The sequence below is a fragment of the Lepidochelys kempii genome, chromosome 2, assembly GCF_965140285.1.
Source record: "Lepidochelys kempii isolate rLepKem1 chromosome 2, rLepKem1.hap1, whole genome shotgun sequence".
Lineage (NCBI taxonomy): Eukaryota > Metazoa > Chordata > Testudines > Cheloniidae > Lepidochelys > Lepidochelys kempii.
Window position 1 is genome coordinate 10,457,503 of NC_136381.1, and position 12,720 is coordinate 10,470,222.

The following is a 12,720-nucleotide window of genomic DNA, read 5'->3' on the forward strand; positions in this document are numbered from 1 at the left end:
TGGGTTGAAATAGTGCTATTTAATCATTGTTAGTATATTGAGACAAGAGTGTCTGAAGTAAGGTGGCAAATATAATTTTTTAAAGTAAATCAAATGCATGTAAATGTGCAATAAATTGTTTCAGAAGGATGCTTGTTGTTAAAGTACATTTTAAATGTATTACCCAACTCCTGTAAATAGCCTTACATTAAGTTATTAAATACATTAAAAATGTTAAATATTCCTAGAATGAATAGATTTAGACATTGGGTTCTTCTGGATACATAATGTTTGTTTTTGTTAAAAACAAACAAACAAAAAAAAACACCAAAACCCCTGCTGAGTGGATAATTACTCTAGTTTTTTTTGGGTAAAAATGAATACAATGGATGTTTTATAACATTGCACAAAAGCTTTGTTTTCAGAGGAACATCAAATTAAAAATCGATGTTTAAACAATAGTAATGCTTTACAATGCAAAGGCGAGGAAATTCAAACATATAATTTAATGGGCAAAGTGATGTTGAAGTTTCAATCTTTTAATCAATTTGAATTTCTTGGGTCCAACTTGTCTGCTAGAATCTTAATGTTAATCAAATTTTAAAATATATTAATATATGTAAGCAATGTCTTGAGAACACTTACTCAGTGTACTACTCTAATCTTTAATCTTTTTAAATCAACACTTAGTGAAATTAAAATTTCACTTGACAGTCCAATTCTCTGTTACAACTTGCACAGCCGACTAACTGAATTGTTTATAAAAAAGGAAAAAATAGTCATTCCCTCTATTTTCCCCTCTAACAGAAAACATTTTATATTTAAGTTAAGGTTAGCTTAGTATTAAAAGTTTGACATCATATGTCAAGGAACTTTTATAAGAAAAAGACTCTCCCTCCAAAAAAAATAAAAAAAATTAAAAGGATAAAAATGAACAGGTAGGGGAAGGTAGATAAATACTCAGCTAGATTTACAAATCTTAACTAAGAGTACAAATAAAAAAAATCACATTGCTCATTCTAGAAACAGTCTTAACTCTGCTACTTGTTTATCTGAAAAGGGTATGTTTGTATATCCCAGTAATTAAAATTTTGATTCGGTATCTTTGTTTTGGTTAATTTTTAATATCCAGGATCTTTATCTAATTCAGACTGAATAGCATACTGTATTGAAAAAGTATAAAGACAAAAAACTATTTTGAAATAGATTTTTCTATAGAGGAAATAAAGTTAAGGCTTATATTGAACTTGTTTATAGTGATTGTTGTGATAACTGGGCCTACAAATTTACCTTAATTGTGAGTTACGCTCATATTTTACAGTTGAGGTTCTTAAAATGTCACAATAACTGTCATAAATATAAAGGGAAGGGTAAACCCCTTTAAAATCCCTCCTGGCCAGAGGAAAAATCCTCTCACCTGTAAAGGGTTAAGAAGCTAAAGGTAACCTCGCTGGCACCTAACCAAAATGACCAATGAGGAGACAAGATACTTTCAAAAGCTGGGAGGAGGGAGAGAAACAAGGGGTCTGTGTCTGTCTGTATGCTGCTTTTGCCGAGACTAGAACAGGAATGGAGTCTTAGAACTTTAGTAAGTAATCTAGCTAGGTATGTGTTAGATTATGGTTTCTTTAAATGGCTGAGAAAAGAACTGTGCTGAATAGAATGACTATTCCTGTCTGTGTATCCTTTTTGTAACTTAAGGTTTTGCCTAGAGGGATTCTCTGTTTTGAATCTAATTACCCTGTAAGGTATTCACCATCCTGATTTTACAGAGGTAATTCCTTTACTTCTATTAAAAGTCTTCTTGTAAGAAAACTGAATGTTTTTTCATTGTTCTAAGATCCAAGGGTTTGGGTCTGTGGTCACCTATGCAAATTGGTGAGGATTTTTACCAAGCCTTTCCCAGGAAGTGGGGTGCAAGGGTTGGGAGGATTTTGGGGGGAAAGACGTGTCCAAACTATGTTTCCCAGTAAACCCAGTTAGTTTGGTGGTGGCAGTGGAGAGCCAGGGACAAAGGATAAAATTAATTTGTACCTTGGGGAAGTTTTAACCTAAGCTGGTAATAGTAAGCTTAGGAAGTTTTCATGCAGGTCCCCACATCTGTACCCTAGAGTTCAGAGTGGGGGAGGAGCCTTGACAATAACCTATGACAAATTTTGATGTGAGAAGTTACGAAAGGGAGACAGATTGAATGAGTTCCAACAAAAAGACCACCTGATATAACTCAGGGAGTATGTTAAGATCATGCCTGATAAACCAGAAAACTGGGGAAGCAGAAATCAGTGAACCATAACTGGTGTGTAGGAATTTAGGCCTAACTGGTAGACAAAATAATGAGAGGATGGGCTATTCCACACACCACTCCCTTTCTGGGTCCTTAAACAGAGACTTCGGGGAGAAAAAATGGCTACTGGAGTGAGCTGCATCATCATGGCTGGGACCCTGAATCTCATTCTGATCCTGAGAGATGTCCTGACCAGACTGGGCCAGAGAGAGGGACCCAGATGACATCATAACCTCTACGGGCTCCAGCTGAATCCTAAACGCCACCTGGGGTGAAACAGGATTACACTTTAGCAACAACAGCTTCCTAACTTCTCTTTCCCCCCAAAATTACACTTTTTACCATACAATATGAGAGAGTCAGACAAGGGGGTTTTTCCTTCTGAAAAGGAAGGGAAAGGGAACAAGGGATGTTGTTAAAATGAAAGCTTTATTTAATACTTTGCATTTCAAATACTTTAACTGTTTTTCCTTTTCTTTATTTTTAATTACAGGTTGAAAGGATTTTTAATGTTGTGTTTGTCATGGGACTAAGCAGGCGGAGGTCTCTGTATACCAGGCGCCAGACCTTGTTTAACATTGTTTAATATCAGACAGTGACTGGGTTATGTTAACATCTTTGGGGCCCTATATTCCATCTAAATTATTACTCCATGACTTCTTTGATAGTTGAATTTAATTGTGGTGAAGGCAAATGGAAGTCACAGTGTCAATGCATGGGAGCATTACTGGAGAATATTTTTGTCGTCATAGTCATATGACTACGTTATCTGCTTTTTCCCAAATGTGGGACAGAAATATTTATTGAACATGTCTGCCTTTTTTCCATTATTATAGACTATGCCACTATTTCTTTCTTAAATTAGAATCTTCATAATCAGCTCTTAGATAGACTGACTCTTCAAAAATAGAAAGAAAAACAAGAAAGAAAAAAGAGAAGCAACAGCTAACAGCAGAATGGAAAAAAAAATCCAGGTTCTGCATTTAAAATAAAGAATTCGCCTCGGTGAATTAGTTTTTTTTGTCATATTAGGCTATACTGTAAATCAGAATTGTCTGAAATTTAAAACCTTTTAAAATTCAGTATATTTGCCTTTTTTGCTTCTACCCATAGTACTATAATTCTAGTGAGAACATGAATATAAATTTTTTTTTAGTAACATAATTTTAGTAAAGCAGCTGGTACAGAGGCAAGAAGTATACATTAATAGCAGAAACAATTTAGAAGGAAAAAGGTGATGTTCTCTTTTCTTTAATGAGTGCTTCAAAATGTTCTTTGTAATACTCAAAGCCCCTCTTTTCTCCCCCCCCCCCATTCCCTCCAACCACCTAGAAATAGTTTATATAAAGCCTACTTGGAAATTTTCCTTGGGTGTTGAATATGCAAGAGCAGTGCAGAAGTGCTTTTTTTTTACCCTCAATGGTTGGTTTGTCAAGAATCATCGTATCACTAATTCTGTATGGGGAGAGGGTGATTGAGGAGGGGAGAGTGTAGTCATGGGTAAACACAGGTAAACAGAGTATACCCACTTCTCATTTGGGGAATATGGAGTTCAGTTCAGGTTAGTTTAACCACTTTTTTTTGTAACCACTGCACTATTGAGACAGCTCCTCTAAAATGGCAGCTCCAGAATCTCAAAGGATGAGAAAGAAAAGGTATGAAACACCATAGCTCTAAGTATTCTCCTGCTTTCAATCAAAACTAGAGAGGGCCTTAATGCCAAGAGTACTCAGTTCTGATGGATGTTAGTGTGAGAGAATCTTTGGTACCAGGTACAGTAAAACCCCATTTATCTAATTCTCCATTTTCCGGCTCCATATTAACTAAACCACTAGGGCACCTGGGTCCAGAAGTGGATGATCTCTTCTGTGGCCGCTAGGTGGTGCTGCACCCTTGCACTTTCCCATTCTCCGGATTATCCGAATTTTTGATTGTCCGATCTGGCCTCGGTCCCAATTAAATTGGATAAACAGGGTTCTGCTGTATTTGGTTCCCGTGCAATTATCTTTCTTGCCACCAGGCACCCTTTCTGATTGTTCTGTTTTGTTAAATTTCTTATACTGTGGAATCCAAGCAGCTGCCACAAGTGCATTAAGCATCATGACTAGCATTTGTCATATCTGTTTGTCTTTCTTTCCTGTGGGGAGAAATTATATATAATTTCTATTTGCTATGCTATGTATATTTATTATTGAAGGCAAGATAAATATAGTGCACGTGTTTAATTTCTACCACTTATATTTCCACCCATTTGTTCTCAGAAAAGCATGAGAACACACTTTTGCTTTTTGGGAGTGGTTGTTGATTTTTTTTGTAAATAACTCAGTTGGCAGAGGTCAATGATTAATCCAATATTCTGCATATTGTTTTGTTTTACTGATGTCTAAATCTGTTCACCTCCTTAGGGTAGGAAAATCTGTCAGAAGTGCATGCCATAGAGACTCAGTTCAGTGAAGGTGATTTTTGGCATTTTGATCTAATCTTTATTCCACCAGTTGAGGGTGAGGGTGGTTTCTTTATTCATTATACCTCTCATACTGTTATATATGTAAACAAACAGGTAAAACTTTACTTTCTTCAAAGGGCTTATATTTTGGTCATTACTTTACTTTTTCTGCAAATCTGCAATTAGAATCTTTTTGGGAAGTCTGAGTATTGAATTCTGAAATCAAATTTTAGGGTGAAGTTAGTGTTTGAAATGCAGCTAATTTACTTTCCTATGGATATTACTTGTTTGTGATAGAACACCATGTTGTCATATTACATAAAATATGTAATATTTGTGGAAAATGTAAATAAGTATGTATGATGGGTTTAAATGGTACATGGGGTCTTTTTGTGGGTCCTCTGTGCTGTGGTGAATTGTCTAAATTGAACAGAACGTTAGCATACTTGTTTAAAATGGACATAGTAATAAAACATTTAAAATGCTTATTGTAATAAACATCTTAGTACAGGGCAGTCAGTTTTACTGTCCTGTTGCTGACTTTTAATATAATTTGTCAGAAATATCAAGAAAAAGGACCAAGAAATATATTTGAATTTTTTTCATTGTACTGATATTTTTCTTCTTCTCTTTTCGTACTATTTTTGTGATCACATACGGTGAATGAATTCATTTTGCAACTCAGGAATCATTATGGTATTTTCAGTTTGTCAGAAAGGATTTAATAATTTGTTTGTTTGCTGTGTAATAGAATTTCATGAGTCGGCTTTGACAGCCCAAGACAGGGACAGAATCAATTGTTTTCTTTTTAAAAAACAGAACTAAAAAACCAAAATCATATATATTTTAGAGAAATTTGGTTTGTGGCAAATTTGGTTTGTGACATTATCCAGGCTGTTCTAATCCCACAGCAATTATACATATTTTCATTTTAGATTGCCAGCGTTTCCTGTTTTGAGGGTTTCAGTAGGATTTAAGAACAACAGGAGTACTTGTGGCACCTTGGAGACTAACAAATTTATGAGAGCATAAGCTTTTGTGGGCTACAGCCCACTTCATCATATGCAAGAATGGATAGTAGGATTTAAGCAATAGGGAGACTTTGTGCTGGTCCTCCACTCAGGAGCATATTTTACCTATCAGTGAATTAGGATCAGTTGTTGGATTATTTACCCCAGATTCTGTTTGCTATATTCCCCTGACATTTAGTATTGTGGCAACTAAGCACACAGTATTTAGTAACTGCATGAGAAATTATCAGTGTAGGTGCAGGTACCACTACAAACAATTTAATGTGAAGTTATTTAAAACTTGTTAGTACATAATATTAGAGATTGGCAAATACTTGCATAGGAATTAAATCTTCACTTTATCCATTTGAAAGAGGAATAGAGTTGCTTTGGAATGGATTCTATATTTCTAAAGTTTAAAATCAGTAAATAAAATGTATTTAATGACTTCATAACAAAGTCCTGTGAGGAAAATTAGGTTCCAAATGCAGTAAGGTCAGACATAGTGTATTAGATTGGATTGTAATATCACATATTAACAATGGAAAAGGATTTTAGAAAAATCCTTGAAAACTTCTAACTCTGTATGTAATTGATATAAAATGAAAATTCCACGAAATGTTAAGATGCATCAAGAGTAGAATATAATATACAAAATAAAAATATTTTCTGCACTAAAAACAAGATGGAGTCCATTTAGAATACTATATTAAGTTATGGTTACTTTTCATAATAAGCATAATCCTAGTCTGATATTTAAAAGGTGGTTAGGACGCTCATCTGGCAGAAGGGAGACCTGAGTTCAAGTCCCCACTCCAATGATTATTTAAGTATTTATAAAAAGTGGAACCACTTTAACAGGTGAGATTAAGAACAATTTACCCCAGAACAGCTTGTAGCTTCATGGTAGTATGCTCACCTGCAAGGGAGGAGACCTGATCTGAAGTTCCTGTTCCAGAATGCAGATTCAAACTTGGGTCTCCCATGTCCCAGGGAAGTACCACGAGCACTGGACCTTAAGGGGATAAACAACGTACAGTTTTCAGACTTTTCTACTTTGCTGACAAATTATGAACATTTTCAGAACCAAATCAAATATTTCCCTCCATGTTTGCAAGCCAAACTCTTTCCATGTTCTTCTTTTCTATAATTTTCATTACCCCCGTTCCCCAGAACTTATGTTCACAGTTCTAAAATGTATGTGGGTTAGCTCCTTTGCATCATTCATTTTTTTTATTTCCCCAAATTGCTCCTTATCATTTTCTGTCAGAAATGTGATGTGTATTGCGCCCATTCTCAAAAAGACTTCAGTGGTGGAATAGTCAATCTAACTTCTTGATTTGGAAAGGGTAAGGACAAAGCAGACGATGATGCATTTATCATGGTTCACCACCCATATTGAACAAGCATTTGATGTTGTTTCTGACAGGCTATTTGCATTTAAACTGTCAGCAGTTATCCAAGATGACACATGGGCTGGGACAGGAAAACAAATCAACTGAAAAAGACAGAAAATAGGGGACCCTACTACAGGTTAGGGGTGTGGAGCCAATCTGGAGTAGATATTGGAAGATACATCACTAACAACTTGCATCTATATATTTATTAGATAGCTATGAAATACTGTGTGCTTGTTTTTCTTTAATATTTTTAACTTATGAAATGAGTAATAATGAAGATCCTAAAAGATTTAGATCTTTTTCATGACCTACACAAATACTATTAGGTAATGTTGAGATTCTACAGCAATAAATAAATACATAACAATAAATAAAAATAAGTTTGTACAACAATCTTGACTCTCAAATACCGTATGAAAAGTAACTTCTAAATTCCTTTAAAAAGATCTATACAGTCACGTGATACATTGAATAGTGTTGTGGACTTTTTAATTTCTTAATTGAGTTAAAAGAAGAAGATTGAGAGAGAAGTTTCCTGTGACCACAACTGCTTTTAAATAATGACAGGTCTTGAGATTCATGCATCAATGATTTGAATGTAGTAGGGAAGTTGGGAATTCATACACTGTGCTGGTGTTTGACTGACTGAATACAATTTTCTAAAAGTTTGATTTAACAGAGGAGCAGTATGTCTGTTTACATTCATGGTAGCTGAAAATGACAGAAGGTTAATTAAATGAAACCTTAGAATTTGCAGAATATCCCAGAAAGTAGGAAAAGTTGTGGAAAGACACTAAATTCAGATAGAGCATTCATTGTGATATCGCAGAATGGGTGGTCCTTCATTGGATTCTGCTAAGAAAGCAAAACAATCTGAGCAGATGCCTATTGAACAACCCCATATTTCCATCGCTTACAATATTTGTGTATTTTTCCATGTTGGGTTTTGGACATTATACTGAACTTTTAAGATTCAAAAATTAGCCATTTAAAGTTGCCTGTGCTTATGGATGTATGTAAAAAGCTTAGCAGTCATTTCTTACAGTGAGAAAAAAATGATAAGGAGCAGTTTGGGGAAATAAAAAAAATTAAAAGATGCAAAGGGAAGGGTAAGGTAAGTCAAAAGTAGTTGAACAGGCATAGCAACACTTTTTGGTTTACAAAATCACAAAATTACAAAAAACCAAAATACATTTTTAAAAATGCTTGCTGGTATTGCCATTGTGAGCTTTGGCTGAAAAGCAACTTGCTTATATTTCTCAGAATTAAGGCTTTTTTTCCCAGGACTATAACCTCATTCAAGTCATTATCATGCAGCACTGAACACGTTTTAACAACATTTCACTTTGAACAAAAAAAGAGTTTGATAGTGTAAACATTTACTTGACTTTTCGAAACAATGTCTGTCACACTGAGTGCTCCTTCCAAAAGAAGTGCTTGTTTCTTATAATACAGAATAAACTTCTACTTGATATAGCAATAGGTTTTGAACAAACATTTTGTTGTTAAAGTAAAGAAATTTGATGAAATGTAAAACTGGGATATTTCAGGTATAAATACTGATTTTTATAAGAGAGTAAGTTTCTTTAATACTGAATTTTTAAAAATAGCACATTGAAAATCAATCAACATCCTATTCAGATTTCATTCTATTTTGTGATCTTCCTGTTTTCCTGTATGTGGTGCTGTTAACTTGCAATAGGCTAAAGTTAGCTTTTTGTTACAAATAATTTTTCTATACAGTAAAATATTTGACACCCAACTGTGTTAATACTGAATGAAATAGTCCAGTGAAATCTTTCCGTATGTGCATATGTTTAAAAAGAAAACTCTTGATTCTCCTGTGGGAATTGGGGCTTCTGTAAATGTAGCGCACTCTACAGCTTTCACACATCTCATTAATGTTTTTGACTGATAAGAGTTTGGGTGAGGTTGGGATCTTTTAAAGGGGGAAAACATTTAGAAATTTGGTATTTAATGTACAGAGCCAGATTGAGCTTCATGGCAAAGTCCCCTCCACATTGTGAAGACTTCGACATTTAAAACACAAAAAATCCTGAAAGAAACTTCATAGCTACGAAGAAAATACAATACATTTATGCAAGAAGGAGGTGATAAAAATGCTTCTAAATAATCCCAGTGCAAAATGGTTATGTTCGATCAGATCTATATTTTACGAGAAAAGGAAGATGTCACTAACACACTCATTTATTCTTACATCGAGAGACAACATATCAAGTCTTCCATCTGTAAATAGATGAATTAGTGCAGACCCCTATGTCAGTGTGGATTGAAGGGGCTACCCTAAACTCACATAATTGCAGGATGAGAGCTTGGGTTATGACAACATAATACCTCTTTTATCATCTTAGGCACACTGTTCTTTTTGTGTCCTTCTTTGTTTAAATTTTTAAAAATGAATTGATATGTTAATTTATGCCACATATGACCGTGTCTTATGCAGTCTCAATTGTAGTGGAAGTGATCGTGGCTACTCTGATTAGGGGGTGAAATGGAAAGACTTATGGAGAGAATGACTTTTACTCATGGAGTCTTCCTTTATAGTAGAAAGTATCTAGTGAGGTAAATAGAAAGGCGCATAAACACTGCCAAATTAAATGTAAAAATATAATAAGAAAAGCCAAAAAGGAGTTTGAAGAATAGCTAGCCAAAAACTCAAAAGGTAGTAACAAAATGTTTAAGTACATCAAAAGCAGGAAGCCTGCTAAACAATCAGTGAGGCCCCTGGATCGAGATACAGAAGGAGCACTTAAAGACGATAAAGTCTCACAGAGAAACTAAATGAATTCTTTGCTTCAGTCTTCACGGCTGAGGGTGATAGGGAGATTCCCAAAGCTGAGCCGTCTTTTGTAGATGACAAATCTAAGGAATTGTCACAGATTGAAGTGTCACTAGAGGAGGTATTGGAATTAATTGAGAAACTTAACAGTAATAAGTCACTGGGACCAGATGGCACTCACCCAAGAGTTCTGAAAGAACTCAAATGTGAAATTGCGGAACTATTAAGTATGGTTTGTAACCTGTCCTTTAAATCAGCTACTGTACCCAATGACTGGAAGATAGCTAATGTAACGCCAATATTTAAGAAGTGCTCTAGAGGTGATCCTGGCAATTACAGACCGATAAGTCTAAAGCCAATAATGGGCAAATTAGTTGCAACAACAGTAAATAATAAAATTGTCAGACAACATAGAAGAACGTAAATTTTTGCGCAAAAGTCAACATGGTTTCTATAAAGGGAGATCATGTCTTACTAATCTATTAGAGTTCTCTGGGGGCGGGGGGGGGAGGGGTCAACAAACATGTGGACAAGGGGGATCCAGTGGACATAGTGTACTTAGATTTCCAGAAAGCCTTTGACAAGGTCGCTCACCAAAGACTCTTAGGTAAATTAAATTGTCATGGGATAAGAGGAAAGATCCTTTCATGGACTGAGAACTGGTTAAAAGACAAGGAACAAAGGGTAGGAATAAATGGTAAATTTTCAGAATGGAGAGGGGTAACTAGTGGTGTTCCCCAAGGATCAGTCCTAAGACCAATCCTATTCAACTTATTCATAAATGATCTGGAGAAAGGGGTAAACAGTGAGGTGGCAAAGTTTACAGATGATACTAAATTGCTCAAGATAGTTAAGACCAAAGCAGACTGTGAAGAACTTCGAAAAGATCTCACAAAACTAAGTGATTGGGCAACAGAATGGCAAATGAAATTTAATGTGGATACATGTAAAGTAATTCACATTGGAAAAAATAACCCCAACTACACATACAATATGATATGGGCTAATTTAGCTACAACTAATCAGGAGAAACATCTTGGAGTCATCGTGGATAGTTCTCTGAAGACATCCATGCAGTGTGCAGCGGCAGTCAAAAAAGCAAATGGGATGTTAGGAATCATGAAAAAAGGGATAGAGAATAAGACGGAGAATATCTTATTGCCCTCATATAAATCCATGGGATGCCCACATCTTGAATCAGATGTGGTCCTCTCATCTCAAAAAAGATCTACTGGCATTAGAAAAGGTTCAGAAAAGGGCAACTAAAATGATTAGAGGTTTGGAATGGGTCCCATATGAGGAGAGATTAGAGACTAGAACTTTTCATCTTGGAAAAGAGGAGACTAAGGGGGGATATGATAAGAGGTATATACCATCATGAGTGGTGTGGAGAAAGCGAATAAGGAAAAGTTATTTACTTGTTCCCATAATATAAGAACTAGGGGCCACCAAATGAAATTAATGGGTAGCAGGTTTAAAACAAATAAAAGGAAGTTCTTCTTCACTCAGCGCACAGTCAACCTGTGGAACTCCTTGCCTGAGGAGGTTGTGAAGGCTAGGACTATAACAGGATTTAAAAGAGAACTGGATAAATTCATGGAGGTTAAGTCCATCAATGGCTATTAGCCAGGATGGGTAAGGAATGGTGTCCCTAGCCTCTGTTTGTCAGAGGGTGGAGATGGATGGCAGGAGAGAGATCACTAGATCATTACCTGTTAGGTTCACTCCCTCTGGGACACCTGGCATTGGCCACTGTTGGTAGACAAGATACTGGGCTGGATGGACCTTTGGTCTGACCCAGTATGGCCATTCTTAAAGCATGTACTTGTGTAACTAAAATTGATCTGATTGCCAAAGGCACTGACTCTGAGTGTGTTCCAGGGCTCAAGCACCACCCAAATAAAAAGGCGGGGGGGTGCTCAGCACACATTGGGTCAGATTAATATTTTGTGGCCCCCAGCGCTCAGACCATGGTCCTGCCCCTGCTCGGCCTCTTCCCACCCACGCGTTGCTCCGAGGCCTGCCCCTGCTTGGCCTCCCCGCCCCAGGCCCTGCCCGCCGCTTGGGTGGGGAGGGGGGAGAGGAGTGGAGCACTGTGCTAGTTGCAATAGTGTAATCCACTTTTATAGATGCACTTTTACTCGCTTAAACTAATTTAACATAATGGTGGACCTATGACTCACTGCGTGACCTATAATCATCTGTAAATGTGGAGCTAATTATTCCAAGACTTTGAGGAGACAGAGAGCATTCTCGGTAGCAGGAAATTTACTTACCAAGTCCCCAAATTATTGAACGATGAAGTCCTGGGATCTTAGACCTGTCAGATCATTCTCTGCAAGTGTGTGTGTGTCTCTCTCTCTCTCTTTCAAAGCTGTGAGCTGCAGTGGAGCAGCAATGTTCATGAATGCCGCCTTTGAAAATGTTAACCAAATTTAAAGCATGTAAAGTGCATCTGGTGTACCACAGTGATGGTTGCATTGCAAATGTATGTAAGTCATAATGATTGTGCAAAGGACTTGCACTTTTGGACTAAATCTTACCCAGGTTAGTTGTGAATTAATACTCACTGGTCACTCAGGTTACTAGTGAGCAGGTATTCATACCAGTAAATACATTATTAGAGTTGCTGAAATGGGGGCTTGTTCATATTCTCAACTGAAAGTCCAAGGAATAAATCAACATACAGATTCATAGATTGAGATCAGCTAGTCTGACCTCCTATGTAACCAAGGTCACAATACTTGCCCAAAAGAATTCCGAGAACAGATCTTTTAGAAAAACATGCAGTCTTGATTTAA

At 36.3% G+C, this 12,720-nt stretch overlaps 1 protein-coding gene across 3 annotated transcripts in view; it reads left to right on the top strand.

Moving 5' to 3' along the window:
* Positions 1-12,720, top strand: part of TRAPPC9 (trafficking protein particle complex subunit 9) — an 831,265-nt gene that overhangs the window by 258,272 nt on the left and 560,273 nt on the right. The gene's annotated exons all lie outside the window — the stretch shown is intronic.